The 9,541-nt window shown below is 36.5% G+C and overlaps 1 protein-coding gene across 1 annotated transcript in view; it reads right to left on the minus strand.

Moving 5' to 3' along the window:
- LOC105383491 (head-specific guanylate cyclase) overlaps positions 1-9,541 on the minus strand; it is a 122,000-nt gene extending 112,459 nt beyond the window's left edge. The window contains exon 1 of the mRNA XM_048625242.1: positions 8,260-9,541. The gene's annotated coding sequence lies outside the window, so the exon portion shown is untranslated. The remainder of the gene's footprint in view (positions 1-8,259) is intronic.

Genomic DNA, 9,541 nt, shown 5'->3' on the forward strand with positions numbered 1-9,541 from the left:
AATCGAGATTTAACACTAAATCTAGATTTAATATGTTGGTGCAAGTGGCCCTAAATGTACCTCCATAAGTGCGACACCCTGAGCGGCACTCACTGCAGAAAGGAAATACTTTATTTCCTCTTATTACTTAGCGTTAGTAATCCATTTTCCGCATTGAATCTATCAATAGCTGTCGTACTTTTTATGTCCAATAAAAGTGTCTTTAAACGGGGTTTTGCAATATACCTAGGTGCGTATTTTGCATACAATAGACAATAGTTATCATTTGCAATCGCTATGCAAAATAGTACCATATACTTTATTAGACATACCTATTAAACAACAAAGTAACACAATAACTGCAAGAATCTAAAACCAGATTCCAAGTAACAATTACAAAGTAACTTTTAAGCCATTTTTATTTATTAATTAAGTACTTATAGGTACTTTCTTTAAAAAACTTATAGTGAAATATTGACAGACTAAAACAAAATTATACATAACAATACTGGTTAAGTAGCTAACTGTTTTAAACCGTAAAATTTGCATACCTAGTTATTTCAGGGCTAGTCTTAATAGCCCTGTTGCATGGCAAAGTGCAAATGGACCGCCTCCTTAAATAGGCGATGAAAGTTTGCACGACACTTCTTAGACTAATAATAGAAGCCTACAACCTTATTCATAGAAAATTTACAGAACGTTTTAGCTAATGAACTGTTTTGTCCATCTCTGTCAAATAACAAATTCTTCCTTGTCAGAGAGGGACACCTGTTATAGGTACGTTCTGTAACTTTTCTATGAATAAGGGAGATAGTTTTTAACTTTTAACCCCCCTTTTTACCCCTTTCAGCCCACTAACACTCACTTTTACCAAACGCTAAACGTATAAGAAATTGTATTTAAATACATTTTTGTACTAACTGACAGACGTTTGATAGGCTACTAAATACGTTTAGCGTTTGGTGAAATTCCACTAAAGTATAACTTACTTACAATTTTTGCAATACACTGTGAGGTCCATTTCTAAAACCATAAGGTGGTTATACAATACCGCACGGCACAAGTACTACAACTACTTACCTACTTTTCTTTATAACTTACAATAAAACAGAACCTTTTACTAAAATAAATCGCACAATGTCTTTCTGCCTGAACCCGAACGCAATTTTTCAAGTTCCGCCCGACAGCCGGTCTTTTTACACGAAGCCTGATTAACCACAGCTAAAGCCTTCCTTACTGATCAATTGAACAACATAAGCGGGAAAGCGAAAATGTTGTAAATGTAAGGAAAGTGGTTTCTTTTCAGCCTTGAGAGGCATTTTTGGCGAAATGCGAGGTTTTTATGTTAGGTACATAAAAAAATTAAACTGGCGTAACATAAATGAGGTTAATGCGATAGGAGATACTTTTAATGTGTAAATAAATAGGTACATACAAGGTACATATTTATCAAATCAAAGAGGTAAAAAGAACAATCTTATAAATTAATCACTAGGTAAATAGGATAACGATTACAAATTAATAAAAAAACTATCAAACTAATTGAAACATTTGTAGATCTAAAATTACAAACAAAGTAAGAAAATGCACTAGCTACGCGCCATATATTTAAGTGATCAGTTGATTGATTGTTTACCTCAGATGATCAGTTACGACCAACTTGGTAACAAACCAACTTAACGCCATAAAACTAGCAACTAGGTGAAACATCAACCCGATAGAATTAGCACTTCCCACACAACTGTACATAACTAGTAACTTTGTAATTAAAGTGATTGAGCTCCGAACCTTCTGAATTAAAACTTTGTTGTAGCTACTCGTATTTTGTAAAAAAAAACTAATTAAAAACACGGCAAAGTAGAGAGAGTATTTTTTCAGTACATTCTGGGAAACGGAAATTTATAGCAATGAAAAAGCACAAACATGTAGTATTCTACGAAATAAATAATAATCTAAGTTCCTACGAACGCTTGTTTTATACACAAGGTACTTTATACAAAAACAAGCAAACAAACGAACATGAATTATTATTTGAAGGTCTAAAATGTATATTTGTCACACCTAAATAAATTTATTTTAGATACTTTCTAAAACACTGGGCCGGACGTTAGTGACCTGATGCAGGGACGTACATCGTACAAGCCTTAGGTATAATCCATTACCTTCACTAAGCATTTTTTTTACAAAATAATTTCTTTCTACATCATATCAAGTGAACCGTTTAGATTATTTTTTCTTGGCATTTCTTTCTTCATCAATCAGGCATATCAGTTATTATTAGTAGGTACTATGTGGTAGGAAGCGTCCGTAGTCGAGCGGGCCTCAGTGATCGTAACTGATCGCTGAGGTAAAGCAACAACTGACACGGTCAGCCATTGGATGGGTGACCAATTTCAAGTGGTGCTTTTCTGGACGCTTCCGTGCTTCGGACGACACGTTAAGCCGTGGGTCCCGATTGCTGCTTCGGCAGCAGTCGTTAAGCCTAGTCAGAGGCCTTCGGGCGGCTTGAAAACATCTGACAGTCGGGTTGCCCACTTACCCGACAACTCTCTCAGCACAATCTTGCTTGTGTTGGGGTCCACCAACCCGCACTTGGCCAGCGTGGTGGAAGGAGACCCGTTCCCCAGCAGTGGGGACGTAATGGGTCGTGATGATGTGGTAGTAATTATTGGTGGGAAAAGTCGGAAAAAGTTATCCAGTACATCATGAGGTAACATTTTTCAGTGACGTTCGTTTTCGAAATCCTGTTTTTAATGACGTATTAATGTTATCCTGTACTTACTTATATTATAATTTTAGATATTTTTGGTACCTATTATTCCACACAATCTGATCATCTTTGCGCCCCACACAGTCCCTGTGCCCTAGTCCGTCCCTGAATAAAACCCGGGTTTTAATCGGTGTTTTATAATTACAAAAAACCCACTCATACTTCATGTGAGCAAATAACAAGATTCAAACGGCCATTTTTGTGAACACGCGATCCACTCACGCGATATATTATTTTGTAGAGATCCTTTGTAAGCAATTTTTACTGAAAGTCTTAGAAAACTACATACTAGACGTACTACCTTTAACCTTCGCTAATGAAGAATAAAGTTTGCTCAAAAGATACATAAATCGATGCAGAGACATTAAAACACCCCACATTTATAATAATATGTGGGGACAACTCACACACGGCCATTCGACTCCAAGCTAGGCAGAGCCTGTGATATGGGTATCGGACAGCTGATATATCTACACAAATACATAGATAGATGCATATTAAATATAAATATCAACATCCAAGACCCGAGACCAAATATCTGTCTAACAAATATCTGCCCCAGCCGGGAATCGAACCCAGGACCTTCGGCTTAGCAGTCAGGGTCACGAACCACTACACCAGTCGGCCGCCTTTGTTCATTGATTTTGTTCGGGGGTTAAAAAGAGGGAGTTGCACAGAAATTACGAACAGGCGTTTTTTTACACATAAACGTGTCTTTTTCAGGAACCCGTAATATATAGGTCTCTCGGGAGTAACAAATACGTGGAAGCTTAATTTACCAAAGTGAAAGTCTGGGCGAACGTTTGAAAACAAATAAAATATGTACATACATTTACAATGGAGACTTTGATGTAAGATGATAATTCTAGTCATCACAGTGAATATACATAAACCATCACACTGGACTAGGTATTGGTATTATTTTACTCCATTGTTCGGTAGGCAGAAGTGCAATTTTGTACAAACTTTTATTCGTTTTGCGCGTCAATCATTTGCACTTAATTTAGGTAATTATTAAGATAAAGTAACATAATATTATAATGGTGCAATGGATTCTAATATGATAAATAAGTAGGTAGTCGCTCTGACACCTAAGGTAAGATAAAAAGAGATTTAGGTGTCAGTGCCCTCCAGTATGTGACAGATTTGTGGATAATAGGTAGACATAACATGTTAAAAATAATTTCCAAAATTCATTAATTCATTTTTCTTCCTGAAATGGAGTCAAATAAACTTGACCGCTCTCACAGTGACAATGATACCTGAGACCGTTTCTTTGCCCCTGAATGTACATTGCACATAGCCTGATTATTTACTTTATGCACGAAAGTCACGTTATGTTTATGTATTGTAACAAATGTTCCCTTACACTTGCAGTCGTCTGTACATTGGGAGGAAATGGCCACATCCGGTACAGAGCGCCACAGCCGAACTGCCTGCGGTGTGGGCCTGCGATCCACTGCAGACCATTGAGATAGCTGAGCGATGTATGGAGAATGCCGATGAAGTGGACGCACTTGCGTGAAATTCTATACAAAGAATACTGAATTCGATGCATCCGTGGCGTGCGATTACGACAGGTAGACGCTTACCTTTATTGTACAAATGTAGTATATTATACAGTACACATGCAAATGTAAATTTTTGCTACTTTCACATTCTATTCTATTCTATTCTATTCTATTCTCATAGGGGGTGAAGTTCCTGTACGTGGCTCTCTCGAGTGGAACCTTTGTACATATCCCCTTGGTTTCAGCTCAGCCAGCCTAGCTCCCGGGTAAACTGGAGTAGCAGGCCTGGGTGTTGTAATAGCTGAGGTAGGCGCTCTGTTGGTCCAAGAATAGATACTTTCACATTTTTTTGTTGTTTTTGTGTGTGTGTGACACACACACACGTGAAAACGAATATATTATATTTTTCTTTATTTACCTACATTGTTTCAGCTACGATCGGTGGAGGCTCTACCTTATTTTCGCCGTCATGTACCCACTGTCGTCAACGTCCGTCCGTCACCTCCGTCAAACAACATGGCGCAGGCCGCACACCCTCCACTATGCCTCCAAATTCGGGTCTCTTGCTACGTTTATACAGAGTGTTGCAAAAGCGGTATACTGAGCCAAAAGATGTGACACAGGGGGTCATTCTAAATTAGTTTTTGCTTCTCCGTAGAAACTGTGTTGGTCATGTAACTTTTTATTGTGGAGAACTGTTTTTTTTTCGCGAATTTCCAAAATTCGTAGAACACTCCGCTTTGCCTAAAAAACTATTACCCACTTCCTAGATATCAAATGGCCAAGAACTGGCAAACGAGGAATAGGCAGACCGCCGGCCCGATGGTCTGATGACATTGTTAAGATGGCCGGTAGACACTGGAATAGACTCGCACAGGACCGGAAGAGATGGCGTGATAGGGAAGAGGCTTATACCCAGCAGTGGGCAGATACGGACTGATAATGATGATGATGATGATGAGATATCAAACACGGAGACATTTGCAAATGTTGTACCTGCCACAAATTTCTTCCTAAATATTATGCGAGACTGACCTACGTGCCAAAACAAACTAAACATACAGACAACGATTGTCCATTGAATACAGCCTACGCTGAGTCAAAGCAAATGTGATTTTCCTCATTAGATTTGGTTCGAATGGCTTAATTATGCTAGTTACAGTCTGTTAGTGCGTTAGAGTCTATCTATACGTGAATTAATGGCTGCTGATGATCTCAATTATGATACAATCGTCAATTGTTACAATACCTTTGATGTACAATACAAGTTGAGTAGGACAGAAGTTTAGAAAAGAGGGAACTTCCTCAGTAGACTGATATTTAACGTGGGACGAAACCGTTTAGAAAACTAGTTTCGAAGGGAATAAATAAAATTATAGTATACTAGCTGTTCCCGTAAGCTTCGCTTCGACTTAAAAAGTTTTCCCGTGGGAATTCCGGGATAAAAAGTAGCCTATGTTCTTTCCCATGGTCTCGACTGTATGTATACCAAATTTCATTCAAATCCGTTCAGTAGTTTTGGCGTGAAAGAGTAACAGACAGACAGACAGACAGACAGACACAGTTATTTTCGCATTTATAATATTAGTTAGGATGTTTTATGGTATGGCTAATCAAGAGGATTTCTGAAGAAGGTCGAGGGTATAGTGCCCAGTTTTGTGACGTTTTTGCGATAACCACCAGCATGGGAACATACAGTAGTCAGCATGTATGCACATGATGTGTATATAGGTACTTGTGCACGTACCTTATCAAAACCAAACTCCATAAACAACTATTGAAAATGATTGACGGCTTCCGAACGTATAGTTTGACGAGGTACAGAAGTGTATACGACTAACCGTGTTAATATAGATGACAGTACCTACATCTGAGAGATAATTGTTAATCTCCACCTATTGAAATATCTCTTCAATTCGCCCTAATAACCTCTGCCGACTGCACATTGAGTGTTCATTATTCATAGTTACAATCATAATTGCGGGTCCATTGTGCCTCAAAGCAGCGGTTCATATCATTTGTGGATAATCGTTCTACTGTGGGCATTCAAAGCCTAGGTTTTGTGGGATTTAATTATCGTACCTACCTACCTACCTACCTGCCTAGTTGGTGGAAGGATGACGAGGTCATTTCTAAAACCGCTTGTGCACGGGGCTCTATAGCGAAGTCAAAACGAAGTAATTAGTATCAAATTCAAAACATTTTGGATCAAAAATTGCTATGAAAACAAGTTTGCGTTACGTACACAGCATTTCAGGTTGGTCTCAATAGTTTTTTGTATTTTTTTAAACAATATTAACCTTAAAAATCTACTTATTTCAAGATTGAATACTATGAAATCAACCTCATGCATCAAAAACTGTTGTTATATATGTTTGCCATTGTCTGTTTGTGGTTCAATGAATGGTTCTTCTGGAAATTCAATTGAAGGAACAGGAATTTAACGCGGCAAGGCATGGTATACATTACATGTAACGCCATCTAGTAGAGCCATACATGAATTACATACTTAAAATTAGAAATAGAAGAAAAATACATGATAGGTATTATTTTTATACCACCTCCAGGTCAATTAGTCGAAACTTCTGAAAATGGTTTTAAATTAACTTAACTTATGAATCCAATTAATTATTTTCTTCCCTTTTAATATTCGGAAAATTAAAATTTTAATAATGTCATATTTTAAATTTGGTAAGTGGCTTTTGGTACTAATATTTACGCAGCCACCAAAAAGTCAAATTTAGAACAACAATAAAATACTTTATTATGACATTGCTGAATTAAAAATTGCTTCCTTCAAAATCGCTACCAATAAATAACATATTAAAAATAGTTCTTTACCAAAGTTCTAGTAAAGTTTCTAAAAACTAATTTCTATAACATTTTGGCGCAGTCATTCTAAGAAGGTTTTATCGACAAAAACTCTAGTTACATAGGACAGAGAGAGGGACTTTGGACCCTACCCACATTGTGTTCCGGATGAATAACTATTTTCGTTGAATTACTTTACTGAATTTACCGTTTCCGGGTGAAAAAAATATAGACCGTTTTTTTACATACTAGTGCGAAAACATAATTATGTAGAAGAAAGTTACTTAGAGCGAAAAAATCTTTAAATTCCCCATTGTATTCCAGATAAAATTTCAGTTTAATGATAAGGGGACCTGTTCGCTACATACTATTAAGTAAGTTAGTTTATAAATATCAATAGTCGTTGTCAAACACCGGTCAGTATTACCTCTATTATAATTACCATAAATAACAAAAGAAAAACTTCAAAATTCACAAACTACATACTACATATAATGCCAATTTTCGTAAAAATAACAAAAACTAAACGATTGGTCATATTAAAGGTCACGTGACAAACTTAATATTGCATAGAAAATATTCAAAATAAAATGCGAACGCTGAAAAGTCAAAGGTCAAATGGAAAATTTACCTAGTATGACTTCTTTATACAAAAAAACCCTTGTAAATAATTATCTTAAACTATATTCAGTGGCCGAAATGAAGCTTATAGTACCTTAATTAAAAAATAATTTCTAGTAATTGAAATAGACATGGCATTGGAAAAAAATTTCCACATTATCTTGCTCAACTCAAGTAGTGTCATTCATTATTAAGCAAAGCAGAAATAAAGGCAAAAAATTAAGTAGACAAAATTGTCTTAAAATAAGGACGGTGACTTTAAATGCAGGTCAGTCAAAAACCATTACAACTAAAAGTAGGTCAAACTCAGCTTATGTACCTACCAATGTAACAACACCTTTTTGTGTTTAGACTATGTCTAATCTTTGTAAAAATTAAACGTAACGGAAGTTTTATCCATTGGTAATTTAAGGGTATTCTCTTTAAGTTGTTCTCATATCAATATATTTTGGTTGGTGTACCTACTTAATCATAATAATATTCATATAGGTCAAGGTCAATAAATATGTGGTTAGTATAAAACTAACAGTCGTTCCTAATTAAATTACAAATTGAAATGACACTAACCTTACATCCCACTCTCCTATTCGCGAAGCCTCTCAAGTATTTTTCACACAACTGTCAAAGACTAAAAAAACACTGGCACACAAGAAAAAAAATATAACAAGAAAACAAATCACAAATGGACAAATTCGGAACGCACTTTAAGCCACGGTTCAGATTTTAAATTTGGAATCGAAAGCGCGCCCTTCGCCGTAGCGACGTAGCTCCGGTTAGAGCGACTACGGAAAACTGGTTCGCTCGCTACAGCTCTCGTAGCGCCGCGATGCGCAGTGGTTGAGGTTATAGTCTAGCAAATATAGACATTTGAAACATCAAAATTAGATCATGGATCGCGGGTGTTTGCATTTATTAAGAATCCGGTTATTAGACGCTTGTTATGAAGTCCCTTTTTCACTTCAGCTTCAGCGGGAAAAAGATAAAAGAAAATATTTCCGTCTTCGCTTTCGGCCTTAGTGGGGCATGATTAATTTGTGAGATATGATAATAATGCTGCCGCCTTATGCTGGAGATTAATAACTTATCACAAATCATTCTTACTGCCCAAGTTCGAATGCTGGTTTAATAAAATATGGCACAAACGGTTCGAGTCATAATTTAAGTTACGAAGGCAGATTGTACAATGTATAGGAATTTGTTAATTTATCTACCTACTATCAATCGTAGTTTGATAACTTATTGCCACAAGTATTGTCAGTTTCTACGTATTTTACTTATTTCAACAAATATATTTATACAAACTAAGAAGTAAAGATACAACTTCAGTTACCATTAAATAAACAAGGTAAGTATTAGAAAAGGAATAGATATATTATTGTTTAGAAAAGGTTTTGATATTTTTAGCCCTTTATGCAACTATCAGTTAGATGGCCCACACAAGATTGTAAAGAGGCTTTCGAAATAGACAGTGGCGAGCCGCCGGCCGCTCTTTCTTAGATGACCAGGCCTAGATAAAAGGCTTTGAGAATTTTTTCTTCCCAATGGTTCCCAAATCAAACCTGAATCTCTTTACGTAAAAAGCCACAATTTTCTTGAATGAGCATCGAAAATTACAAAATAATGAAACGATGAAAAACAGCTAAGGGAAAATGCCGGCTGGAGAAAAACATGCGCGTACCAAAGAAAAAGGAGTGGAAATAAAAATCCTTGCAAAGCATCGTATGTCACGAATGAGGTTCAGCAAGATTAATGGATTTTTGATACGTACGTTACATCTTGCTGAGTATGTTTACTTTTATACTTCAGCACCCCATTCTTGCTCCGAATACACGTGTGGCCCGATGATTCA

This window comes from Plutella xylostella, chromosome 14 (assembly GCF_932276165.1).
Source record: "Plutella xylostella chromosome 14, ilPluXylo3.1, whole genome shotgun sequence".
NCBI lineage: Eukaryota > Metazoa > Arthropoda > Insecta > Lepidoptera > Plutellidae > Plutella > Plutella xylostella.